This window comes from Protopterus annectens, chromosome 1.part1 (assembly GCF_019279795.1).
Source record: "Protopterus annectens isolate FY-2018-M chromosome 1.part1, PAN1.0, whole genome shotgun sequence".
Lineage (NCBI taxonomy): Eukaryota > Metazoa > Chordata > Ceratodontiformes > Protopteridae > Protopterus > Protopterus annectens.
In genome coordinates, this window is record NC_056726.1 from 242,739,695 (window position 1) to 242,765,522 (window position 25,828).

Genomic DNA, 25,828 nt, shown 5'->3' on the forward strand with positions numbered 1-25,828 from the left:
TTTAAACAGGTCATGGAAAATATGGTGAGTGTAAAATGGGATAAGGAAGGAGTAATTGCTGCCTAATCTGTAAATTATCTTTACTGTTTCAGAACTCTGATATCAGCCTGCCAGGATTACTTTGTAACAGTTTGCCAGTCACCTGTGATTGATTTCCTTCAGCTTTGTGTGTCATGCCATGGTTTTATTTAACAATAACATTTGAGGAGAATAATTATAGTCAGATGTGTTACCCAAGAGTCTATTGTGATGGTCGGATGTTAACTTTGTTTTGGAAAAGCAGCAATGGGGACTTCCAGCAGAATTTGTTAGTTATTGGCTCCTTTTAGGTTAACTAATAATGGACATCACTGAGATATAATTGAACACTTCTGCCCATGTTACTTCCACTAAGCCATCCCCAATAATTTTCAGCTTGCTTTTATTTGAATCTTACTTAGACATTGGGTTAACATCATGCAGTTCTTGTACTACAACATGGGAGTTGTTGTTTTTTCAGTAACAGGTTACACACATTTTACTGACAGCTGAGTTTGATAATTCTGTTGTATGAGTTATTGTTCTCAGAGCTTTTATATTTATAGTTATACATATTTTCTGTATTGTTTGTTGTTTTAAATGAAAGTAAAGTAATTAAAAGAGCAACAATCAGTACAGTTAAGTATGTATATTTCTGTTGGTTATGATACAAATTTTGTGTACTGCTTGATTTTTTTCAATTGAAGAAATGAAAATACTGTATTTGAAAAAAAAAACAGCAAACAATATTTATTTTATTTATTTATTTTACATTTGTTGACCGGGCTAGTCCAACTGGATATATGTCCATTTTCAGTGGAGGCCCAGGGAGAAAAGCTCCAACAAACAAAAAAACACACTATCGTTTATAATATGAGACATTTACAAATACAATTAAATGTACAGATGATCACCCTATACATTACATTTTGTTACATTTCTGTAAACAGAATCATGGTACATTTCAGCTATGGTTAGCCATGCAAATATTTTGCTAACAATTTAGTATAAGAGAATACTTTCATTTTAGTTGACTTAAAAAAAGTAGCTAGGTTATATACTCTCTTAGTAGTTAACAGAAAAGTAACTAGTTTGTACAGTAATGGCAATAAATGCTTTGAGAAATTAGGGTAGTTAGTCAGGGTTAGAACAAGGGCAAAACCACTGTGATTTAAGGCATGGCTTCAATTTGCTTTTAGATAATGTTGTAAAGGTAATGGTGGTTAGGTCTTTTGGGAGGGAGTTCCAGATTTTTCCAACTGTGTTAGCAAACAAGGAGTCACCAGCCAAGTTGTTAGCTTTACCTATTTGTACAAGTAGTTTATTTGATGAGCGTAGGGTCTTGAGGTTGTCATAGGGGGTGATTAGGTTAGTAAGTATTGGTGTGTTAGTAGGTTGGTACAGGATCTTGTGGGCAACTGTTAATTGATTAAATAGTATTATATATGGCAGTTCTAGCCATCCTAGCTGTTTAAGATTATTACAATGGTGGGCTCTGAAGGCAGATCCAGTTGCAAATCTGGCAACATTATTATAGGAGATTGCTAGCTTGTTGATGTTGTTTTTACATAGTTTCGTATATATAGGTGAGGCATAGAGAAGGGTAGAGATTAAGTGGGTACAGGCAATGGTGGTCCTGGCTAGTGGTGACAAAAAGGATTTAATCCTATATAGGGATCCTAGTTTTTTGTTGACTGTTTTTATAGTACTGTTAATATGGGAATCAAAGGTAAGGTTGTTGTCAATAAGAACCCGAAGAAGTTTAGTAGTACAATCAGGAGATATAATAATGCCATTGCTTGATGTGACAGTAAAATTAAGTGGGGAGGCTCGACGTGTGGGAGTGAATAGTAGCAGTTTTGTTTTTTGGGGATTCAGAATGAAGCATCAATGTAGAAGCCATTTTTCGACTGTTAAACACATTTTGGGTTATGGACTGTAGGACAGATGGTGAGGTGGCAGAACATATTAGCGTGGAATCGTCTGCATATTGGATACAAGTAGCTTGAGGTATAGCAGAGTATAGGTCATTTATAAAAATAGAGACTAGGAGAGGGCCTAATATGGAGCCTTAAGGGACCCAAAGGGCAATTGGGAGGTGGGAGGATAGGTTGTTCTCCCATAGGACAGAGTTACAAAAAAGTTCCTTGACTGAAAGTTCCTTGACTGGGTTAACAATCGGTATTCACCTCAAAAGCATAAAGCATAAAAAGGATAAAGCGAACTGATCACGGCTGATATCAAAATAATAAAAGTTTTATGGATAAAGTTAATCGGGAACCTGACCTTACATATGCTGTTTTTATTTGATAATGTATTTTGAACATCACTTGAAAAAGAGGGGGTCCCTCTTTGTTTGCGTCCTTCATACATTTCTTTAATACTATCATCTATTTCCTTTTTACTATAACCCCTCTTCTTAAAATCACCTTCTAATAAAGTGACTGCTTCTTGCAGGCCCTCTTCTGTATTGTGAAGTCTGCTCATCCTCATGAATTAATTACCCTTTAATTACATTCTTGTAGACATGAGTAGGGTGCATGCTGCTCTTATGTAATATACTATTCCTATGTGTAGGTTTTCTATATAAACCAGTAGCTATTTCTTGTGATGGAGTTTTTTGTACTTTGACATCAAGAAAATCAATTTCATTATCTGAATATTGATAGTTGAACCTTAAAAAATCAGTTGTACTATGTAGATGGTCTACAAATAACTCCAACCTATCAATACTCCCTACCGACAGCAAAAAAACATTGTCAACAAAACGTGTGTACCATAAAACGTCATTAGAAAAAAATGCTACCCTCTGACAAAAGAATAGTCTCCCATGAGACCAATGTTAAGTTGGCGTAGCTATTGGCACAAGCTGTGCCCATAGCTACGCCAACCTTCTGTAGATATACACACTCATTGAAAATGAATATATTATTTTCTAAAATAATTTCCAATAGGCTACAAATCAATTCAGTTTTGGTATTACTATATACCCTTTTAATGTTAAGCAAGTCACAAATCCTCTCTATCCCCCAGTTATTAGGAATGACCGTGAATAGTGAAACTATATCCATGGTGACAAAAATAAAATCACTCTTTATATTGGTCATCAGGATACAAAAACTTTTCTTAGATCTTTATATGAAAGGATCACAAGGGTCCTAATTTTACAAGTCTGCCCTCCAAAAAGGCAAATGTATGCCTTGTGCCCCCACTCTCTATGGCACAAATTTACATAGAAGCAAATTATAAGTGCTATGATTCTGGACCCAATGCTATGATTTTTGATAACCCATTATATTGTTTTGAAAGCTGCGCATTTGAGAGGTATGCCTATATTTATTAAGTTCCATAAACTTGTGTTTGTATTTTCTGTATACTGAACAGCTGTCCAATTACTTTCTCGTTCTGTGTCATCTGATGTGTCTTCTGGTGATGTCATAAGGGGGAAACTGTGTCGCTCAATAACTCTAAAAGACTTTAGTACTTAACTATAAAGATATGTGCGGTCAACAGATAGTTATCTACACAAGCTGTCCTCACAGAATAACTGGAGAAAATCTATGCATCCTTCACCGTGTTCTGCATTTGCATTATATAGTCTACCTCATAAGCAGAATATAAATCAAAGTCCAGCTATATCAAGGAAAGTAAAGACATATGTGATACAGTAAGGCAGATATACCAAAGAGAAGTTCATGTAGCAACCATGAAAGGAGCCCAGTAGAGCAAGCAGGTAAAGTGATTCCTTGTCCTAAATATAGCACATCAGGTTGAGTGACAGTAAAATATTTTTACTGAGGTTGTAGATGGCCTTGCACAAACCCTCTGCACCTCAGAATCAGGTGACAGAGTGGCTTACATTGTTTTACTTAGAGGAGATGTTGCAATTATGTTCTTTGACACAGGATATTTCTTCCCATACTCTCACATGCCTCCAAGACACACAGACACACAGACACACACACACACACACACACACACACACACACACATGTTCATAGATTCATATTTTCATACTAGGCTGTAGATCCTGTGAGCCATTTTTAGCCTAGCCAGTGATCCCACCAGTTTATCAAGACATGAATTAATACCAAATCCTGCATTAGTTTCAGCCCCTTTCCATAAAGGCTATAGGACCCAGACTGGGATACACTTACAATTGCCTTTAAAAAGGGTCATGGACCTACTCTGCTTTACCTCTAAGGGTAGTATAGTCCATAAAAGATGCACTCTCTGCAAAACATATCCTATTTATGTTTTGGTGGTAGTTAGGTGTCTTGAGTGGATGCTTAGTGTGGTATTAGCTTTTTGGATGTGTAGGATGCTACATAAGGCTTGATATTTTTGAGGCTTTGTAGGCAAAGCAGAGATGTCCACTCAATAGTCAGCAGGAAGTGGAAAAGACTGAGGGCACTTTAAAGCAGTCAGGACTTTCTTTGTTGTAAGGAAATGCTGCAGTCTGACAAGCTTGGTTATCTGTCTATCCAAGTACATTCCAAAGGGGGCATACTATTCTATTATTGGTCTGATAAGGGGGAAGTGGAGGGGGACAATGGCTTTCTTGTGTTTTGAAGATATGCCTCGGTAATTGGTCTGGCTATACAAAAGAATTTCCTAACATCAGCAGTCAAAAGGTAGTTCATTGTCAATGATGGTAACCAATTCCCTAATGACTTAGTCAATTTTTAGGATATGTTGGCTATGTAATAGGAACAGCAGTGCCCAGTGTGCCAAAGATCCTCCTGGAGAATATGTATGGCATCTTGGGTATTTATGACAGCTCTGGGTTTGTAGTCATCAGCAAACTTCATCAGCCTCAGGCCTTTGGTGTCTGCTTTAATATTAGAGAAATATATACCAAAGAGGAATGGTCCAGGCATTGACCCCTGAGGGACACTGCTGGTAGCTACTCTCTTAGTTGGGAATATCCTTACACAATTTAAAGATTGGGTTCTGTCAGTGAGCCAGTTTGCTATCCAGGGGTTAATATAAAGCTTATATTTAATTGGATTAGCTTATCAATGATGTATAAGTATGAAATGATATTGAAGGCTTTGGCCAAGTTCAAGTATGCTGTGTAAATTGATTTACTTGAGTCTAATACTTTAGTGACTTGTTCAAAAAAGTCCACCAGGTTTAAGAGGCACAATCTGCCTTTTACAAACCCAAATTTGTTAAGAGTCCAGGATTTATAGACTGCTTATGTGCTTATTTGTGAGGTCCATAATGATAATCTCCATTGTCTTACAGATAAGGCTGGTGAGGCTGATAGATCTATAGCTACCTGGGTCATTTGGGGTTCCCATTTGTGAAGTGGGGTGACTAAAACAGCTCTTCATAATTCTGGCACAAATCCAGTAGAGTAGCTGAGGCTAAACAAACTTAATAAGGGATCAGGCAGGCAGTGTTTGATGCTGACAAGAAGACAACCTAGCACACTGTCAGGAACCATGGAGCTAGTGTTTGTAGCCTTGAATAGAGAACTTAGGACTTGATCAGGTGTGATGGGAAGGTGTAGGTCTGCTAAGATGTTGGAAGTAATTTGGTGTAGATAAGAGGGTGAAGCATGTGATGCTATTTGTTATTAACTCTGAGCATTGCTGGTTATTATTTCTCAGGCTGCTAAGACAGTGCAAGAAGGCTTTCAGATTATCCTTAGCGTGGGGGAAGACTCTTAATTCATACCTGTTCTAGGAAGGTGTGATTTTGTTTCCAAGTATGTTCTTGATTATTTTGAGTCATTTCTAGCTGATGAGGGGGTGAAGTTTGCTTTTACAGGCTAGGAGCTTCTTTTTCATTTGGTATAGTTTGTTAATAGTGTGATTCCATCAAATTGTTTCTTCTTAAAATTGGTACTATTGTATTTATTTATTTATTTATTTAACATTTGTTAACCAGGAAAGTCTGACTTGGAACAAAGCCAATTTTCAACAGAGGCCCAGGGAAAAATGCACTAGATGCATGTCTTTGTAACTATATGTAACTTTGTAACTATCATTGGTACTATATTTATGTTTTATGGCATCCAAGGCCTCAGTGGAGGTGGGTGTAGAGGGTGTTTGAATTTCATAAGGCCATCACTTGGGGCAGATTTGCCTTGGAGTAGTCTCTGAAGATGGAGAGATTTCCAGGTGATTAATAGGTCTCATACATTGAGTAAATGCTACTGTACAATGGTCAGATCTGACCAGTTATTTTGTAACTGTGGGTTCAAAGCATGAGGGCTATATTTGTGTGGACCAGGTCTAATATTTTGAGCCCCTTTCTTGGATTTGGACTAGATTATCTAAGGGATGGCATTAATGAAGTCCAGGAATCACTGCAAATACTTGTTTGTAGTGATACAGTTTCCCCAGTTAATGGATGGCTAGCTGAAGTCACCCAAGAGGAGAGTTTTTAGTTCTCTGGTTAAGGATATCAGTTTCTAAAGATATGCCTCATGGCCTGCCTGTATATTAGAGAGGGTACAGTAGTTGGCTTCTATGTGGCACTGGGTTTTGTTTATCAAAAGAAAAATACTTAAGTGTTAGATCATTTTCATGCATTTTGAATCTGGGGATGAAATGGTTTCTTAGGAACACTGATGCAATATCCCATTAGGTTATGGGTCTGAAGGAGTGGTAGGCATTAAAACTATGCACTGCAGGGTGCTTTTGCAGTTCTGAGACCACGTTTCAGTAACTATACACATATCAAAATTTGCAAGCATTAAGAATACCTGCAAGGAGTGCAACCTTTTGTTTAGGCTTCTAGCATTGGGCAGCACTACTTTTCTATGGTTCTGATTGAGTTTGATTATTTGGGTAATTTTTGGAGACTGACCCTGCCTAAAACAGGCACCATGGGGAAATAAAATGTCTTGTACAATATACAAAAGCCATGAGGACAGAGACGTAGACCAGCCCTAGCAAAGCAGCCATGGTTCTCAGGCATCTAATTCCAGGCTGATATACACTGGATCCCTTAGAATGACCCCTGTAGTTAAACCAATAATTAAAGTAAATTATCTTTTTTTTTGTATTCTGGCATCATTCTTGGTAAGATACTTTTGAATGCTATGTCCTTCTTCATATGATCCAAGGAGTTGTGTCTCAAGTCATTCATTGCCATGAGCACAATGATTAGATCATATATGTGCCTTGCATTAAGGAATTTGAGGGATTTAATGATGTTACATACCTTGGCACTTGAGAGGCAATTAACCATTACACTGTCTTTGCTGAGCCTGATAAGTGTGTGTCTAACTATGGAATAACCTATAACCAGGATGTTGCCAGATGAACTAGCTTGGTCTTGCTAATTATTTTTCCTTCCTTCCAACCAGTAAAAGACTTGGAGCTATCTAAACTATGCACCTTCCTCTATAGGGTCAACTGCAAACGCGATGTTGTTCAATATTAGTGAAGATTTAGATTTAGATTTAGGTATGGAGCTGAAACAGACAAATACTGATGTGCATTAGTTATTACATATGTCACTTTCACAGAACTAGGTCATATAAGCATTTAGTTGTTATCTTCAGAGGTACATGAACATGTTCATTTAATTCTTCCTCTATTTTATGTATTGTAGTGTCCGCAGAATTTGTTTGATGTAATATGGTACAGTTTAATGACTGATTAAACTTCTACAACCAGTTAACTGAGTCTTTCTTTTAAGTCAGTGGCATAGCACATTCACCTTTAGAGCAGAAGGTTGTAGGTTCTACTCCACTACCAGGTAGATTGGTTGCCAAGGGGGTGTTGCACTCCTTAGTGTATGTGTTGTCCTTTGGATGGGATGTTAAACCAAGCCCCTTCTGCCTGAGTTGGTGGTAGCTCAGGTGGATGTAAAAGATCCCACAACACCTATCAAAATGAGGGGTCTATATTAGATCACCAACTGCTTAAAAAAGCGAACGGTGATTAATCGACCCTATTTGTAAGCGAAAGCTTACAATCTCGAACTGTCAGAACAGTGATTTTTTTCCTAGGGAAAAAAATCGCTATTCCAAAACACATATACACACAACACAAGCACACCAAACAAACAGCAATCCACACACATACACCTAAAATCTTACACCTAACCCTACACTAAACTATACACACACCACTAACTATCCACTTACCTTAACCCAAACCCTAACCCTAAGGTTCATCACTATCGCACACTCACCTCACCCACTCCCTAACCCTAACTCACCTAACCCACCCTAACCCTCACGTCCACACAATCGCACACATACCTAACCCGCGCCCTAACCCTAACTCACCTAACCCGCCCTAACCCTCACATCCACACAATCGCACACTTACCTGACCCCAACCCGTAACTTTCCACCACAGCACTGAAAATACCGAAGCAACAGAAATGGACAACCAAATTCTTTCCCTAGGAAAAAATTCTGGTTTCTGTTGCTTTGATATTTTAAGCTTTCACTGCATAGGGTTCAATATTAGAACATTCGAAGGTTTGAAACCTCAATGTTCTAATATAGACCCAAAATGAGTAGGTGTAGTTCCCCAAAGCATTTGCCAAATTTCCCCTAAAAGTATAAATACCACCTTGGGTCTTCCCTGAAAAGAGGCTACTAGCCTAGTGGGACTAATCCAGTCAACAAAGGATAAATAAATAAAATAAGTCCCAGACAACCATTATTTTCTTTCAAGTCACTGATTTAATGTTTAATAGATTTGCATTAATTGTGCTGTTAACACATTGTTCAAAAAGTTACATAAACTGGTTAAAATATAAATGTTGGATAACTATAAAGCATGTTGCTTGTCATATTTAAGGAAGTTAAGTTTAATTCTACAACAAAAATCTGGCTGTATTACACATTTAAACAAGCTGGTTTATTTTACTACCAAAAGCAATTCATAAATTTATCCAGCAGATGGTAGAATTTACACATAAAAATAGAAGTATTTATTTTTTTTAAAGGTATGGGCATTCATTTCTGATTGTTCCATCCAGTGCTACAACATATCTACATTTTTGTCTCATATTAGCTACTGGATAAAAAATATAGTGGCATGAATCATTTACCATAAACATACTGAATGATTTTTATTCACAGTTTTGCATTTATTGTTTTCTAGCTTAGAAAATACATCACACTCATCAGTAGCGAAGGTAAACCACAGTTTTCTGTTTCTTGTTCACTGGTTCTTGCCCTTTTTGTTAGATTCTTGGTAGCATGTTGTACACTCTTTTTGATTTCAAATTAATTGCCATCTGTATTTAGTCACAGTGGTTCTGTCTTAACTCTTCTATCACTGTCTTATCTTTGTCCATTTGACCCTAGGAATACCTGCAATCTCTGATAACATCACCTCGTGTTACTCAACTGCAGGTCTGCTCTGCTCTGCTTCATCTTAGCTATTCCTGGACTGGTTCCCCCTCAACCCAAATTGATGACTAAAAGAAAGTTCTTATACTGTCTTTTGCTGACTTGTAGAAAAGCTCCAGCTTTGCTACAGTTATTACCACACTAAGCTATACTAATTAATATAATTAAGACACTAATTTATGAAGCAGGAACTACTTAAATGAATCCTGGTACTGCACTTGTACCCCATCAGCAAATGCTGATTACAACCTCTAATAACTTGCACCCCAGTTAGATACTTTACTTTAGCTCATCCTGGTTATAACTCTGGGTTCAGTTCCATTAGGAATTCTAGCATGGAAACATGTTTATCAGGTATACACTCCCACACCCTCCCTGAGGAGAGATGATCCAAGAAAGCCATATTACTTCTGTTCTCCCCAATTCCAGCCCCAGCAAACACTTAAGCCACTAATCAAACTAGAATTGTGTGGGCCATACACAGGGTTATAGCCATCTATGCTAACAGTGCTGAACTCAGCAAACCTTCTGTCTATCTTGACAGACTAAGAAGCATGACTGACCATTAGTAACAAAAAAATATATTTCTGGGTTCCTTCTTGAAATGTTGGCATCAGTAATGTTGAATGCTGACAAGAAGGGAAAAAAAAGACCAAAATCCCAAGAAAACAGCAAATTTCGAAGAGTGCTTTTCTCCTTTAAACTTTTTTTTTTTTTTTTGCAGGGGCAAGCCCCCTGCACCCTCAATGTGTGAGCAAGCCTCACACACACAGATTTTATATATATGTACTAACTCTCAGATCACCATATCTCGGAGAAAGGGAATATTTCAAGAAATGGCCATCTGGGAGTTAGTGTATGTAAGTCTGTTTTTCAGCAGTTCAATCTCCATTTCAAATGGTTACCTTTTTCTAAAAGTATCACTGTAACTTCCCAGGTACTAACCATGCAAACTCTTTTCCAGGATATTCTAGGATCTTACAAAGCTCATCTCAATTATTTACTTAAAAGAGCTCACGAAACCTAAGACCAGCATCTCTCACACACATAAATATGCAAAATGAAACACCAAGAAGTAAGTTGTTACAGTACAGTGGTAACACAATTCACAACAGACTTCAGAAGGAACATAAAATATTTATGGAAACAGAGCTTATCTAAACAATCCTATCTTGGTTTATGATTTACTAGGGAGTTGACTGGTAAAAGAAGTTTATATTTGAATTTATATTTTATTTTTTCCCACTGTTTTTCACAATTTGTAGGAAGGTAGGGATAGTTTGTAGACAAGAAGCTTTACTTTGATTTATATTTTGTTGTTTTACCTTTAATTTTCACTGCTGTTTGTTAGATAGGGATAGGTTTTAGACAGGCAAGCTCTAGCCATCCCAAAGGGCGTAGTCAGCTGAAGAAAAAACAATCCAGAGCAGAGCTTATCTAAATAATCCTATCTTGGTTTGTGATTTATTGATCTTTACTGTTAAAAAGAAGCGCAACTGTGAGCAATAGTGAGAGATTTAAAGGAATTACAGCTTTTGTCTGATTTTCATAACTTGTATAGTCAGAGCAACAACTTTAATATACTTAGTAATTAGTTGTATATTGCTTGTATGAGTTTTCTCATAGAAGTTGACTTACGTTCTCTTTGAATTCTGTGGTTACTGATTTTGTTTATTAGTTTCTTTTATAATTTTTAATCGTTTGAAGCTGAATATGGATTCCTTAAATGAGTATGCCATTAATGATTTACTAAAGCACAAGTATCTTGTACAGTGTTTTAAATGCTAGGCATATTTAAAGGTAACACCTGATAACACTGGTGATCTGTGTTCCTCATGTCAAAAGTTGAATGATTTGCTTACCATTATTAGAAGTAAATCTAGACTTACTGATAATGACCGCACTTGTGTAATTGGCACGGCTTGGAGAACTGTTGTTACATATATTAATGACTGCACTGATGAGATAAATAATGTTAGGCAAGGAGCAAATACAACACATTTAGGAAATGATGTGTCTATCATCTTTAAGATCATTCAACCCCTATTGAACAAGATAATACAACTTTAGAATTCTGGATGCAAGTATTCAGCAGTCTGAGGGTTCAGAGTGTTTAGAAGGAAACAGAAAGGAAAGAAAGGAAGAAATGCATAAATAAAAAGGAAGAAAAAGAAACTTAAATGTCTGTAAAGTAAAGAGAATACGGATTAAAAAGGACACTGCTTTGTTATATAGCAAACAGATTACAGGGAATGATCATATTTCTACAGAGAAAGGCATCATTTTTCCAAATGAGAAGGGAGAAAAAAGAGGGAAGGGGCAGATGAAAAGGAAGAAATCAAAATTGAATGTGGAAAGATTGAAGAACGTTCGTGAAAAAAAGATGAGAATGACAGATGTTGACTACACGACTCAAGCTGTGAATGTACAAAGCAAGCTGGATGTGTACTGCATGCTTGCAAATGTAATAAGAAATGAAAATGGTGGGGTTAATAGGACTAATGGTGATGAAGATCATTCCTTTGTGACAATTGACAGAGCAGTTATTTCTGAACTAGAGTTTGAAGATTCTTCAGGTCTGTCAGAAAGGGTATTCCTGTAAATGGAGATTCAATTATTAGAGGAACTGATACTTAGATTTCCAGAAAAGATAATGAATACTGAATAGTGTTATGCTTTCCAGGAGCAAAAACAAAAGATGTGAGACAAGCCTTCGGATGTCTTACTGTAAGGAAGTACGGATCCATTATTATTCATGTTGGTACAAATGATCTCATCCGCAAAGACTCTCTGTCAGAAGGGAACTGACAGCCCTCTTAGACAGTATAACTTGTACTAGTGTTAGGACTTATTTTTCACTTATAGAAAGGATAGTCAGGTCACTGCGAATGAAAAGATTTTTGGGGTAAACACCTACATGGAAAAAATGTCCCATTTTAAAAATGGAAATGTGTAAAAATTTCAAGCCTAGTTCTGAGCACACGTGTACAGGCAGGATGCCATATTTGTCAAGATCAGGGAGGAGAATTTTTGCAGCAGATATTTTGCAATATTTGACAAACACTAGGCAGGATTTTTGCCAGGTAGAAATTTTAACAGTTCACAGATAGCAACATTTGATACATCTCTGAGGGCTGTTAATGCTAGGAGCATAAATAATAAAGTTTTTTATTGGAAAATTTGCTATGTTCCCACAAGACCAATGTTGTTATTGTTTGTGAAACATGGTTAAAGAACAATGACTGGAAACCAGTTCTGTCAGGCTAAAAATGTTTTTACTGTAACAGACATTCTAACAAAAAATCAGGTGGAGGTGTTATGATAGGGATTAAAGATAGTTATGAGACCTGTGATTATTACATGTTCAGTGATAACACCAATACTATAGATTGTGTAACTGTGACAATAAAGACAACCCTGGAACATATAACAATTGTTGGAATGTATAGACCACCAAAGTCAAGTGCAGATGACCTAGAGGAATTCATACATTTCTTGCATGAAACACAGGAGGGAAGAATAATATTAGCTGGGGACTTAAATTTACCAGAAACAGACTGGAATAATATTGATTCAACAACATTAGTAAGAAAATTATTCACAATGCATGTTCAGGAACAACAATTACTTCAGATTGTAAGAAAAGCTACCAGGGAATGGGACATACTAGACATTGTTTGTGTTCCTAAAGAAATTACTGTTAACTTCAAGTCAAGTTTTACCACCACTGATGTGCAGTGATCATGGGGTTATAAAGGTTAATTTGTTGCTAGGTAATTCTACCAAACTGAAATCTAAACCAATCCAAATAAGTTAACTGCAGATTACATGGAAGCAAAACAGACACTATGTAAAACTAGCTGGAGTGATGTGTTCAGTGGAAAAATTGCATATGGAATGTGAAATGTTTTGAAAAAGAAATGGTTTGAGTGCAAAAAAAATCAAAAAAATGTTTAACATCAGGATCTAGGCATACATCAGGGGGATATATTTCTATAAGAACAAGACACCTGATTAAGGTTAGAGACAAAAATATAAGAAATGGAACAGAGGTCGAACTAAAACTTTGAAAACTGAAATAAGCTGGACAAACAAATTAAGCATAGTGTAAGAAAGATCAAGAAAACATTGAAGAAAATATATATAAAGATATTGAACATAATAGGAAACATTTTTATAGATACATAAGATGTGGAAGGAGTAAAGACATACAAACTGATAAACGTTGTGTCGATTCTTAAATTAATTTTCAAACACAAAAGATTATAAACATATTTACAAAACCTTATGAAAAATAGTCTGGCTCCACAAGGGGGGTGATAAGTTGTCCTTGTGACATAGAGGTAACCTCAGATACTGGAATCAAATTAGATTATATTGAAAAAGAACTGCGCAAACTGGATCCAAACAAAGCACAGGGGATCATGATTCACTATCCCCACATCATCCAACCTTCTCTCCCTCTCATTCTCTTCATTCATTAACCCTTCAAAGTACTCTGTCCATCTGCTCACACATTCTCCTCGCTTGTGAGTACGTTTCCCTCATTATCCTTTATCACCATTACCTGCTGCATATCTTTCTGAGCTCAGTCCCTCTGTCTAGCCAATCGGTACAGGTCCTTTTCTCCCTTCTTAGTGTGCAACCTTTCATACAATTCTTCACATGCCTTATCCTTAGCCTTCGCCACCTCTGTCTTTGCCATGCACCTCATCTCCTTATACTCCTGTCTACTTTCTTCATCTCTCTGACAATCCCACTTCTTCTTTGCCAACCTCTTTCTCTGTACACTCTCCTGTACTTCCTCATTCCACCACCATGTCTCCTTGTCATCCTTCCTCTGTCCAGATGTCATACCAAGCACCTTTCTAGCTGTCTCCCTTACTACCTCTGCTGTAGTTACCCGGCATTATTTACTAAGTCATATAAATATGGGAAGATTCTTCAACACTGGAGGAAATGCCCTTATTAAACCTGTCTCTAAGAGAAAGGGGAGTAGGACAAACCCAGAGTCATATAGACCCTTAAGTCTACTTTCATGTTGTGGAGAAAGTAATATTGGATAAGTTATTGGTAGAATTGGATAGGTTGGGACCTGAAACCATATATCAGCATGCATATGTTGAAATTAGATTTATTACCACATGTAACATGATGTTCTATAACAATATAATAACAGCTATGAACGAAAAATTACAATGTAATGCAATTTATATAGATTTAACTTCAGTATTTGACAGGGGCATACACAAAAGGACAAGAAATGGTGCAGCGGTAGCACTGTTGACTCACAGCAAGAGGTTCTCTGGTTTGATTCTTGGCTGGAGTGCCTTCTGCGAGGAGTCTTCATGTCCTCCCTGCATTTGTGTGGTTTCCTCTGGGTGCTCTGATTTCTTCCCACATTACAAAGACGTGTCTGGAGTGTTTCTCCCCAGGCCTCCCCTGAAAATTGGCTTTGTTTTAAGCCAGAATTTCCCAGTAAACAAATGTTAAATAAGTAAAACATTGATCAATAAATTAGAACAGTTAGGTATCAATGTACTCTTGATAAGATGTATAGCTGCATGGCTTGCAAATAGGACATGGCAAATATCATACAGCTATTGGACTGGTGAAATTCTTGGTTACAGTCAGGGTGTCCCTTAGGGCTCTGTCCTAGGCCCTTACTTGTTCAGATTGAATCTTTCAGACCTAACTTTTTCATCTGAGGTGTTCTACAGAAATTAGTTCATAGGTTCATACTAGGCTATCTGCCCTAGGGCATTTATAAGCCTAGCCAGAATGTGTTTGGCTTTTGCCACCCATTTTAAATTTATTTTGCTATGCCCTTTTTCGAGGTTAGTATACTGTGCCTCTGTCTAACAGTGACACAGAAGTGATACCCGGGGTAAACCTACGATCTCCCATCCACTCATCAAGATTCCTCTTGAAGAGAGTCAATGAGGGACTCTGCCTAACCTGGACTGGGATTTTGTTCCAGAGTGAAGGGAGCCTCTGGGTTATGAATCTGTCCCTCCAGCATGTCCTATTTATTTCAGTGCTGAGGTTGAAGTCTCTCGAGCGCGTAGCTCGATGGGATTTGGATTTTCTGAGGTGCAGCATGTCCATTAATTCCGGGTTGGACATGGCTTTATACGTCAGGCACAGATCACCTCTGAACAGGCGGTATGCCACTGAGTAGAGCTGGAGTTTCTTTAACCGGGCAGCATATGGCATCTGTTTGAGCCCTTTGGTCCTCTTGGTGAGGTACTTTTGGGGTCTTTCCAGTTGCTGCAGGTATCTGGTAAGGTACATCCCAATAGGGGCATTGTACTCAATTATGGGCCTGATGAGGGATGAGTAAAGAGACACAATGATGTCCCCTGATCTAGATGTGAATCCCTTCATGATTAGGTGGGCTATATAAAATGTTTTTCTAACCACTTTGGCCACGTGGTTGTCAAATGAGAGATTGCTATCAACTTGGGTCCCCAGGTCCCTAATTACTTCTTCTGTACTTAATGGATTACCACCTATGTGGTAATTTGTGGGCACTTTGTTTTTGCCAAAGGGGATGACTATACACTTTTTGGCATTTAGCTTGAGGCCATGGCTCTGGCACCAGTTGTCTGTTTCTATGAGGCCCTTTTGGGGGATGCTTGTGTCGGCTGGAGAGTCGATTATGGCGCCCAGTTTGCAGTCATCTGCGAACTTGGTCAGCCACAGTCCTTCCGTGTTGGCCTGTACCTCCGGGAAATATATACCGAACAAGAGAGGTCCCAGGACTGAGCCTTGTGGGACACCACTTGTAACTGGTTTGGAGTCTGACATGGCTCCAGCAATTCTAACCATGTGGGTTCTGTCCTTGAGCCAATTTGCAATCCATCTAGTGACATAGGCATTTATATTTAAGCTGGTGAGCTTATCTATAATGCCCGAGTGGGGTATTGTATCGAAGGCTTTTGCGAGGTCCAGGTAGGCTGTGTGGACCACCTTCCCCTCATCAATGGCCTTGGTGACTGTTTCAAAGAAATCAACCAGGTTTAAGAGGCAGGATCTGCCCTTAACAAAGTCGAACTGGGTAGGATCCAGTGTTTGTAGGTCCCCAATATCTTTATTTATGAGGTCCATGATTATCCTTTCCATAGCTTTGCAGACCAAGCTAGTCAGGCTTATGGGGCAATAGTTTCCAGGATCCGTTGAGGCACCACCTTTATGGAGAGGGACCACTGTTGCTGTACGCCACTCTTTGGGCACATATCCTGTAGTAAGGCTGAGACTGAACAGTAGTTTTATGTTTGGGTTTAGCTCTTCTTGGAGTTCATGTAGGATGCAGCCTGGGACACCGCCTGGTCCCATTGATGCTGTGTTTTTTGCTTTGGAGAGGGCGGCTCTTACCTGAGCATCTGAGATGTCAGGGGGGCAGCACTCTGCTGGGATAGATATTTGCCCTTTTGGTGGGGGAGTTTGCGCTGAACCTGTCAGCTAGGATGTTGGCAATGTCTGTGGGTTCGGTGTATTTTTTGTCATTTTGGACTAATTCTGAGCATATCTGGGAATTACCACCCAGGTTCCTAACATAACTAAAGAAAGCCTTGTGATTATCCTTAGTGTCCTGTGCAATTTTCTCTCAAGCTGGCCTTAGACAATTTTATGTGTGCCCGTAGTTTTTTGCTAATACTGATCAGTGATGCCTTCCCTTTTTGGGATTTTGCTCTATCATTTAGTAGCTTCCTCCTTCTATTGTATAGTTTGTTTATGGCTGGGGTCCACCAGACAGGACGTCTGCCTTTGGATGATTGGGTCTTGGTTTTATTTGGGATCGCATGATCCATGCATTCCTGAAGGTGTTCACAGAATGTGTTTATAAAGGATTCTGCGGTCTGGGCCGTATTTTCCACAGGCCCGAGGGCTTTGAAGGATTCCACCTCAGTTTTGAGGAGTGTGAAATTTGCTTTAGAGAAGTTTTTCACTGTGGTTTTCTGGGCAGGGGGTGGGATCGGGATGTGAATATCCAGTGAGATTAGTTTATGGTCTGATCTTATCAGTGAGGGATACACTTCTGGTCTGGAGCATAGAGTCCCCATGTTGGTGATGATCAGGTCCAGTATGTTTTCCCCTCTTGTGGGAGTGGTAACAAGTTGTTCCATAGCATTTGAGTTTATAAATTCTAGGAACCTTTGGGCTAGGGTGTTGGAGCTAGAATAATGCTCCCAGTCTATGTTTGGGTAGTTGAAGTCGCCCAATATAATGGTGTTTGGAGAGACCTTCATATTTTCCAGTGTTCTCAGGAAGACCGAGTGGGGTTCCTGGGTTTGGGAAGGTGGTCTGTAGCAGGCTATAAACTGGAAGGCAGTTTTACCCACTGTTAGTTGCACATGGATAGTCTCTGATGCTTCGTGCTTTGCCACCAACCTGGAGGTGTGGGTATCTTTGATGAATATCAATACTCCCTCCTTTTGTGGTTCGGTCCAAGTTTTGGGGCCAAAAGCATGGTATGAGGTATAACCTGGTAGTGCTGGGGTGTTCTCGGGAGCCCTGAACCAGGTTTCTGTTACTGCACAGATATCGATGTTCTCCATGCTAAGGAGAGTTTCGAGTGCGTGCATCTTGAGGTTTAGACTTCTGGCGTTGAGTAGCATTACTCTTAGTTTCTTATCCCTTGTGATACCTATGGAGGTGGGTTTGTCTTTTGAACCTTGCCTAAAAAAGGCACTATGGGGGTAGCAAGAGGCTTTGCCAATATCCGAAAGCCCAGGGGTGACAGGTGCAAGCTGTCCCTAGCGAAGCATCGTGGCTTGTCGAGCATATCATCCCAAGCTGACAGGCACTGGATCCCCTTTGAATGACACCAGTACTTAAGCCAGTTGTTGAAATTGATCATCTTGTCTTCATATTGTGGCATCATTCTTGGTGAGGGTAAGATGCTACTCAAGGTCAGGGTCATACCGGCCTGGGCTACATGCTCAGAGAGCTCCTTTATGTGTCTTTTCATGTAGTCCAGGGAGGTACGTCTCAGGTCATTCGCACCAGCATGGACAATGACTGAGTCATATTTGTACTTGCCTTGGAGTGACCTGAGTACTTGTGTTATGTGGTGGATCCTAGCACCCGATAGGCTGCTCACCGTGACCCTCTCCTTGTTCAGTCAGTGTGCCTGACGATAGAGTCACCTATTACAAGTGTATCAGGTGTGTTGTTTAGTCTTAAGGGCTGTGACTGTTAAACTGATTACATGTGTTACAGATAAAAACTGGATTAAATTGACCATTTGGGGGCAGGAAAATAATATGCTGATAAATACATAAAAAACTAAGCATATGAGATTTGGGAGACATAAGTTGAAAGGCGGATATTTAATATAGCACACATTTATTAAAACTGTAGATTCATTTAAGGACCTGAGTATATGAATAGATCCAGCTTTGAGTTTTTTTTTTCTAATCATATCAACCATTTGGTTAGTGATAGTTATGGAATATAGGTTGTATAAAAATTTTATAAAGTCTAGGAAATCAGAAATGATGAAGTCACTGTTTGTTAGCTACATTAGACCCAAACTTGAATATGGATTAACAACATGGAAACCTTATAAGAAAACAAGCATGAGTAAACTAGAAAAAGTGCAGTGGAGATATACATGTATATAAATATATATAAATATATCCATGGATGTGAAAATTTAAGTTATTATGAAAGACTAAAATATCTGAACTTGTACAGTGTCTCTTACAGATATCTAAGAGGAGATCTTATTCAGGTGTATAGGGCATTTACAGACAACTACCTCTGGGAATGTTTGGGGTTATCGAAAGTACTAGAGAATCATCAGACAACCTATGTAGAAGATTCTATAGGAATGAGAAGTGTACTAATATGTTCTCTGAGACAGCAGCTGATGCATGGAACAGACTACCAAATGATGGAAGCCGTGGTGGTGCAGCGGTAGCGTTGTTGTCTCACAGCAAGATGTTCTTCCGTTCGATTCTCGGCTGGAGCGCCTTCTGTGTGGAGTCTGCATGTCCTCCCCATGTTCAAAAGACATGCGTGAATGGGCGTGCCTTCGTTGAAGGCTGGGCGTCGAGCTGGCACCTCGGCACCGTAAAAATCTACTGCCAATCATTAGTGGACCGGAGTTCCGCTGTGGCAACCCCTAACTGGGAAAAGCCGAAAAAGAAGTACAAGTACTAGTTTATATATTTTTAAGAACAGCCTGGACACTTATTACGGGAATAAGTATTTTAGTATATTGGAAGGCTAGAAGGGCATTAATGCCTTTGCTTGAAATATTTGTAAATATGTAATCAAAAATAGACTTTAGCTTTGGAAGTTAAAAAGCTAAAGTCTATTTTTGATTACATATTTACAAATATAAGACAGCTATCTGAATGTGATCTATACACGATTATCAAAAACATTCACTTTAGAATGAGATTTCCACATCAGTTGACTTACAGAATTAATAACTGTGACTATAAATCTGTATCCAGAGTGGAGGCTTCTGCTTCATTAATGAAAAAATCTATTCCTTCATGACTTTTAAGTCCGTTTATATCTGCCTATTATGCACTGGATAGTTGTCTTTTACAGAACAGATTCCTTGTCCTTCTCATATAGTTGCTAATGTGACTATCAATGTTATCTTTACTTTCCTTAAGATTTTTGGGTTGAAATAGACAATTTTCATATTGTTGGTATTATGAATTTGTTCAGGAAGTCTTACAGTTTAATTTGAAATAGCCTAATTCTTTATTAGGTACCCTCAAGCACAGGGCATGGATTCATATCTGAAATTAGTGTTGTCTGCCTGTATGTCCGTCCTCTAAATGGCAAACCTTTTACTCATTTTATACATATAAATATGAAAATTTACGTGATGAGATAAAGCCTGAACACGCTATCAGAAGCACAAATCTCCCACTACCCTTAATGAATACAAAACTCTTCGCAATACAGTAAAAAAGCTTATTTCAACAGACCGTAAAAACTACTACACTTCTCCCCAAAGTAAATACAAAACTGACCCACAAAAATTCTGGAAAGGTATAACCTCCCTCCTAAAACCTGGCACAACTGAAAACCCAAACCCCAACCCAAATGTAGAAGACAATGAACTCACCACCAAATTTAACTCCTTTTTCATTGACTGCATTTCCAAACTTACCTCTTCCTTCTCAAGCAACCACCCACCCCCTACTACCACCTGCCCTACTCCTACACCCCCCTCTTCTCCACTCTATCACCATACTACCTCGCAACCCCCTACATTCTCATTGAAACCTATCCCTACTTCCACTATAAAAAATCTACTACAGAAGCTTAAACCATGCACTAATGCCCCCGATAACATCCCCTCACACTTCCTCAGCACATCTGCAGACGCCATCACCCTCCCAATTAGTATCCTAATAAACCGCTCCATCCAAGAAGGTCTTGTTCCACAAATCTGGAAAAAAGCTTTTATCATTCCCCTTCATAAAGGAGGGAATAATACTAGCATTACCAACTTCCGGCCCATCGCCATCCTCTCTCCTATATCAAAAATTCTAGAAAAATGTATCCATTTACAACTACTTCCCTATTTATTAGACAACAACCTACTTACTTCTACTCAACATGGCTTCCGCCCTCATCATAGTACTATGACAGCCCTCCTTTCATTCCTTGAAACTGTGAATAAAGCTAGAGACTCCAGTCTTACTGTATCTACCATCCTTCTTGATCTCTCCAAAGCATTCGACACTATCTCCCATAACCTACTACTCACTAAATTGTCAAAGCTAAACCTATCACCTTCAACTCTCAACTGGTTCACCAGCTATCTCTCAAACAGGCAACAAGCTGTCAAATGGAAAAAAGCCATCTCCTCTTTCCTAAACACCCCCACAGGTGTCCCACAAGGCTCCATATTAGGCCCCCTCCTCTTCAACATCTTCGTAAATGATTACCATAACTCTATCCCCCATGCTAGCATCATACAATATGCAGATGATTCTACAATCATCTGTGCAGCCTCTTCCATTCCAACCCTTCTAAAGCTCACCCAAGAAGCATTCTCCACCACAGAACAGTGGATGAAAAATAACCATCTTGCACTTAATGCAGCTAAATCAAAATTAATGATATTTACCCCCTCTATAACAAACAGATTAGAGAGACAACTATTCTCCATCACCAGTCAAAATAAAACTCCACTTGAACTGGTATCTGAAACCAAACTTCTAGGAGTTCAAATTGACGATAAACTTAAATTTGAGTCCCATCTACTAATAAACATTAAAAAAAACACCCAAAACTCGGCCTGCTCTATCGACACAAGCGATTCCTCTCACCAGCAACCAAACTCACTCTCTCTACTACATTTCTCTTACCCTCTCTCCTTTATGGTGCCCCCCGTTTAACTAATCTACAATCTTCTATTAAAACTAAACTAGCTACCTGTTACAACAAAATAACCAAATTTGCCACTAGTAACAAAGCTTCAACTCATCACTGCACATCACTCCATAAACTCCATATTAGGCCCCCTCCTCTTCAACATCTTCGTAAATGATTACCATAACTCTATCCCCCATGCTAGCATCATACAATATGCAGATGATTCTACAATCATCTGTGCAGCCTCTTCCATTCCAACCCTTCTAAAGCTCACCCAAGAAGCATTCTCCACCACAGAACAGTGGATGAAAAATAACCATCTTGCACTTAATGCAGCTAAATCAAAATTAATGATATTTACCCCCTCTAAAACAAACAGATTAGAGAGACAACTATTCTCCATCACCAGTCAAAATAAAACTCCACTTGAACTGGTATCTGAAACCAAACTTCTAGGAGTTCAAATTGACGATAAACTTAAATTTGAGTCCCATCTACTAATAAACATTAAAAAAAACACCCAAAACTCGGCCTGCTCTATCGACACAAGCGATTCCTCTCACCAGCAACCAAACTCACTCTCTCTACTACATTTCTCTTACCCTCTCTCCTTTATGGTGCCCCCGTTTAACTAATCTACAATCTTCTATTCAAACTAAACTAGCTACCTGTTACAACAAAATAGCCAAATTTGCCACTAGTAACAAAGCTTCAACTCATCACTGCGCATCACTCCATAAACTAAATTGTCTCGAACTTCCCAACTACCTCTCCTACACTCAGCTCACATATGCACACAAACTCATTTTCCAACCATCCCTCTGTCCCGCTCTTTCTTCTACCTTTAAAATTCACCAGACTCAAAGACTTCTCAGATCCACTAATCAAAACCTAATAGAAGTCTACAGACCCCTTCACCCCCCAGGACAAACCTCCTCTCTTTTTCCATAGCTCGACTATGGAACTCACTCCCTCCCTCCATTCGCACCATCACTAGCCTTCCAACCTTTAAAAAATCTCTTCACTCCTACCTAGTGTCCACATGGGAATGCTCCTGCTCCCTCCCCACATAAGCATTCTCCACTTCCTGTATTCACATTACCTTCCCCACCCATATTTTGCTCGTAATCTAATTCTTAATATCATCTATCATCCTGAATTATTCTCTGTAAAAAAAACAAAAAATATTAGGTATAACTTCACTCTGTTATTATTTTTGTTGATAATTTTACTGTTTGTAAACTATACCTTGCTATGTCTTGTATGTTATGTCATGTAAATCTCTGTAACATGTATTCTTGTTGGAGCTTTTCTCCCCAGGACTCCATTGAAAATGGGTTCACTTGGCCCAATGGACCATCCTGGTTAACCAACAGCCAATAAATAAATAAATGAGCTCATTTTATTTCCTTTTTTGTTTGTTTCTTCTGTTCTGTTCCTTTTTTTTTATTTATTTATCTATTCTGATTATCTACTTTACTCCACCTGGTAGTACAGATTCCATTTCCATGGTTTGTTTATACTCTTAAGAATACTGGTGTAGATTCCAAAAGAAAGTTGTGCACACCGCAGTGTATCAAAGGAAGACATTGGTGAACTACTGTTAGATACGAGTCTAAGACGTACGAAATGTCAAGTAGTAATTTATTCAGCCTAGGGTAATTGCGGACTCCACATATATACACCAAATTTCAAACTACAAATTTCCTATAGTAAAGCATCAATCGCATGCCCCCCCCCCCCCCGAGCTCTTACCAGAAGAAAAAAAAAACATCCTTGGCATACTGTGCAATTGACTATCTACAGTGTGGCAGTCAATCCATTAATTCATGTACCAGCTCTTCAAGTAAAGAGCCAAAAAACAACACTGAACCAAAGTGCCTTTCTGTACTGGCATTTTGGTACAGAAAAGAGCACAGGATGATTATGCCCCCTACCACTTTGCACCCAGGACTGTTGACTCCTTCACCACACCCTTGCTATGCTGCTACCAATGACAATAAAATGTGACAGAGTAGTACACCAACACTCAGTGGAGGTCATAGGTGCTAAAGCCATTTGAGACAAATTATACAACAATCCTGCAGATTCTGTAAAAATATAATAAATACAAATGCAAGCTGCAGTAAATGCACTACAGGGTTGTATAGGCTATATTAGAGGATAATTTACCAATGCGTTTTAGAAGAGAACCAGTATGAAGCTAAGTCAGGGACCAGTTAAGCCAGCTGTCTGACTGGGAAATCGCTAATAGATACAACTTAAATAGAAAGCTGGTGTAGACTGCTTGTAGGATGTGTGCACCACACATTTCCTCACACAATCTGTGGAGTAACCCTGCCCCAGTAGAAAGAAAAGTACAGCTGAGACTGGGTATACTGCCCTCTGGGATATTTCACTGGCATATGGATGATGCTATAGGTATGTCCCAGTTAGGTGCAATTCATATACTGTGGCAGTCCCTGGCAGTTATGTGCCACAAAGGGGATAAATTCATTCATTTCCCAACAATATCCATGCATTAGACTGACATGGAATGATTCTATGCCATCTCCAATTTTCCGTTTTCTCATTTTAACAATCTGCACCCATGTACCAATAAACACCCCCAACATCAGAAGATGCAGAACAGTACAAAAATAGAAAGGGGTGGCCATTGCTCAATTGCCATGTAGTGTGCTCTGTAGATGACCTCATTATTATGGTAACACAAGTAAGTTGAGGTCCACTTTCCAACATGGTGATATTTCTGAGGAACTCCTGCTTGGTAAGTACATGATCACAGCTATAATGCAATCTGAACCAAGACCTGTGAACATTAAGCAATGTGACCAAATGTGTGTATTCCTGAACAACAGGTTACTGTGTTTATCCACTGGAACCCTGGCTCATGACACTGTTCAGAGTCTCATCTCCACCTGCTGAGGACGCATTCAACAGAGTGCATTCCATGACATGTAAGACCATTGAGTGAGTTTTTGAGGTGCTGAAATCATGATTCAGATGTCTGGACACATCCAGGGGTGCACTGCAATACACACCAGAAAAAGTGTCATAGATGGCCACTGCATGTGCCATGTTGCACAACATGTTAACAACTAAACACAGTGGTCTGCAAGTCCTAGATGTGGTTGACCTACCCAAGAACCCCAAATGTCTGACATGCAGCTGTTAGAGCATTTGTAAAAGGATCAGGAGTATACAAGGTGACAACAACTAGTTGTAGGTGACAGAGGCTGTGACTGTATATGGTAGCTCAAGCAACATGGCAGCTTCTGTCTCAGAACTTTGAGCCATGCCAAGCCAGATGTATATACTATAATAACAATGTGATATGCAAACTATTATACACATATGTACACAAAAGAAATGAATACATCTGAAAAATATAAACTAACAATTACTACTGGACTACTGTAGGCAAGGTACACTGCCAACTGCGACCATACCTATATGTGTATGTCATGCATGGTGTGCCCAGCAGCAAGTGGTGATGACCAGAGATGCTGCCAGCATACTTATGTGTGTGTATTAGCAGCATAAATGTGTGTATGGCAATGCCTGTTAGAGTATGCATGGGGGTGGGGGGGGTGTACCATAACTGATGGAACTTCACAAAGGGGCGGGGATTGCACGATAATACTGAAATGCAGTTCTCACATTTTATAGGAATGTGTTACTCAGCAGGACGTGAGACATAACATACAGCAGCTACAATGCTAACATTATCACAGGGATCGGAAGTGACTGTTGAAGTGGATTGGTGATATCTTCAAACAGCCACCAGACCCCCACAATAAGTGAAATATTCCAGAACCTAACACCTTTAGTCTTTACTTGGTAGGTATTAAAATGGTATTGTGCATTAATGATTTTTACTTCCATGGTATAACTTTTACATTCATAGGTTCATAAGCAAGTACTAGGCTAACTGCCCCTGCTAGCCATTTTAAACCTAGCTAATTTCCCTTTCAAATGAGAAATCAAATGTTCTACCTAGTGTCTGTCAGGTAAACCCTTTAGCCATTATGCCAACCCCCAACCTCAGATAAATGTAGTGATGTATATATAGGTAGTGAATTGTACAGCATACATTTTTATAATGCTCTGACTATATTT